Below are 3,454 nucleotides of genomic sequence, written 5' to 3'. Positions count from 1 at the left end.
AAAAGACTGGAGGAAAGAATAAAAATAGTTTATGTTTCTAAAATTATCCTCAGAGGTTCCTACTATTAGTCTCAAATAAGATAAAAACCAAGTTCAATGGTAGTTATCATTACATAATTGCAATGCATTTCTTTGGTTGGTGTTTGCTTTTTTAATTTTTATTTGGTGTTTATATGGATTGTATCAGTATTAATATATTATGTTATTGTTGACTCCTGGTTGGTTTTTAATTTTTAATTGGTATTTTATATGGATTGTGTCAGTGTTAATATTATGATATTGTTGACTCCTACCTTCAATCCAAACAAGCTAGTTTTCATGGAGAAAGATAAGGTGAAATGACAAAGGTGGTTTCTGTTTATCCTAACCCAACCCCAGCACCTTCAGTATAAGCAGCTACCTTCAGAAAATTGGGAATGATTCATTGTGTATGATTAAAATTGAAACAAATGAAAATGGTGAGGCACACTCTCTGTGCAAAGGTAGAGAATGTGGAATGACATTTAGCATAATAAATCTTTTATACATAGGGTCAAGTTGGTTTGGGTTAAGGCCTCAACCCTAATCCATGTCAACCCAGACTTGGGGTTTACATTTTTCAGCCCTAATCCACCTTCAAGGTTGAAAACTTAAGTCTAAATTCTATTCGTGCTCAGCAAAGGTTCAAGTTATCAATGCTAAAACAGCATACATGCAACCTCTAAATGTTTATACAACATGATTTTCCTTTTGTGTGTGGTTGTTGAAAAGGATCTGCAAATGATGGTTTGAGTATTCATGACCAGCATTAGTGGATCCAACATTACATGGACTAAATGAGTTAACTATACAGATCATTGCATTCCAATCAGCCTTATTTAAGATCATACTAGATACATAGTCTAGGCTGTGTATTTCTTTCTCATCACTTCTCCTAAGGTTATTTTAGATCTGCTCTTAACTCATTTAGTTACTCCTTTAGCCAATATTAAATGATTTTGGCCCAATGCTATTAGTAGAGGTGTTGCAATTGGATCATCGATCGTCTCAGTTATTAATACAAACTGGGGATGGGATTGCACAAGGACTTAAAAGCGAACTTCTTTGAACCCATTATGAGATCTTAAAACTATGGCTCTTGATACTAGCTATGCAAATCAGGGGCCACAAATCGATCTTGTCTCGGAGTTAATTTAAATCTCAAAATCGGTTGAAGTACAATACCCAAGATTAGAAATGTTTTTTTTTTTTTTTCCCACCAACCGAAAGTGGTGATAAACTGTAAATTACAATGTGATACTAAATAAAAAATAAAGATAAAAAACATCTAAAATGTCCGAGGACTGTCAAATTCTTTATAATTTTTTTTTTTGAGGACAAAGGATGATTCTTCACAAAAAGAAAGGGGGGGGTAAATTTTATTTTTTAATGTTGTTTGGTCTTAAAGAGAAGCGAAATTGCCATATCATTTCCATGAAATTTAAAGTGTCATTTTATTTTTTAATGTTGTTTTTTTTTTCTTCCAAAATTAGTATAAACACCCCAAATTGTTTGTTGAAGTTGCACAACAGTGCATTTAGTTAGTATTTTTTTGTTAATTAATAGTATTATAATTTTTTAATTTCTAAACAATTCCTATGTTAACCATGAAGTTACCATTTTAACCTAATAATAAAAAGTAAGAAGAAAAAAAAAATTTTAATTTAAAAAAAAAAAAAGAACTTACTATGAAAGAGGAAAGAATATAAGGTTCAGAGAAGGTAAAGTGATCATTTCGCAATAAGCTCCCCATTTTTTTATTTTTTTAGGTTTATTTATTATGTTAAATTGGTATTAGATTGACATTCTTAATTGGGTTATAATTCTGATCCTTGAATAATTAATTGTCATGTGTTACAATTCTAAATAGAAATTACAGAAAATTGTAGTAGATATGACAATTATTATTTCACCCATACTGTAAAAACAGACGGATTTGAACCATAATTCAATAACTATTTTTTGGGATAAATCAGAAATTTCAGTTCAAACTGATCTGAGCTAATTTTATGAACCATAACTTACAGATTTGCCTCTCGGATTTGAAACCCTAAATTTTTCTTTATGATTTCCCATGGGAAGCTTATCTTGATCAATTAAAACTTAGGGATGCCGTTAGGTATCATTTTTAGGGGTCACTTAATTTTCCCAATCAAAAATAATTATCATTCTGTCATTAAGTTTATTTATTAAAATAGAGTATTTTTAGGATACTCCATTATTGGTTTCATCACAAATTAATTGGAGTTTCTTATTGAGATCTTGGTTCCAAGTACTGACATTTCGGAAGGTGACAAAGTACATTTGATCACCTCGGTGACTCGTTGAAGATCAAGTGACTCTAGCATCAAAATGACCAATTCTTCGTTATGTACCAAAAGGCAACAACATTGTTTTTCCTGACCGTAAGTTTTGTCTTTGTATTCTCTGTTTCACTAGTTTTTCTAAATTTCTTTGGAGGGGGGGGGGGTTTTTGTCGAAATTTTTTATGAATTTATTAGATTCAATTTTTAATTGGGTTATAAGTCTGACCCTTGAATAATTACTTGTCATGTGTCACAATCCTAAATAGAAATTACAGAAAGGTTGCTTCATTCAAGTCATTAGGACCAAATTCACATCTCTACTTCAACCTTCTAGTATATACTAAATATAAGGCAAATTCTAGGGTGGCTCAGTTGGTTAAAAAAAATCAGTACCTTAAAATAGAAGGTCAGAGTTTGAATTTTCTTGGAGGAAGAGGACTAACATCTATCCTCTAAAGATGTAGTCCGAGCAAGCGAAAGCTGGCTTACACAAACCTCAACTCCAAAAATAGGTATGAAGCATTATGGATGGAACCATCAATACAATTTTATTTTTTTTTACAAAATATTTAAATATGTTATCCATTATTCGAGGAATGTGAGGATTTTTGCTCAATTCTCATTGTTTACTTCAATTAAAGTGGTTTTATTTTGACATTTTTCCCTTATTTGTTCGATCCATAATCTAATTCAAGGCTTAATTAATCGAGGATGTTGGGTTTCTCACTTCCACCTATTCCAGTCGGATTTTCTTTTTCTTAATAAAATTCTCTCCACCTCTCCTATTGATGAAATAGGGTTTTGAAATGTGAAAACAGGTCATGCTCTGTTACTATTTTAATTTAAAGACAGATGCATTCTTACCAACAGCAGGTTCCATGGTCTAGCGGTCAGGACATTAGACTCTGAATCTAGTAACCCGAGTTCAAATCTCGGTGGAACCTATCTTTTTTTGCTTTTTTGTCACACTCACTGGGGAGAGTTAAGCAGGAAATGTACCTTTTGCTTTTCTGTCATGGGTTTACCACAGTTTAGCAAGAAATTCTCTTTTTTTTCTATTTTGCTAATGTAGGATTGCTTCAGGAATAAAGGATTAAGAAGAACATGTCTCAAGAAATAAGTCTAATTCA

General features: G+C 31.8%; 1 non-coding gene across 1 annotated transcript; it reads left to right on the top strand.

Moving 5' to 3' along the window:
* Nucleotides 1-3,196: 3,196 nt before the first annotated feature.
* TRNAQ-CUG (transfer RNA glutamine (anticodon CUG)) lies at nt 3,197-3,268 on the top strand. The gene has a single exon. It is a non-coding gene; the product is annotated as a tRNA-Gln (tRNA).
* The last annotated feature ends 186 nt before the right edge of the window (nt 3,269-3,454 follow it).

The sequence above is a fragment of the Hakea prostrata genome, chromosome 5 (assembly GCF_041222555.1).
Source record: "Hakea prostrata isolate BN-2017 chromosome 5, UWA_Hpros_2, whole genome shotgun sequence".
Taxonomy (NCBI): Eukaryota; Viridiplantae; Streptophyta; class Magnoliopsida; order Proteales; family Proteaceae; genus Hakea; species Hakea prostrata.
This window is presented reverse-complemented; position numbering and strand designations above follow the sequence as displayed.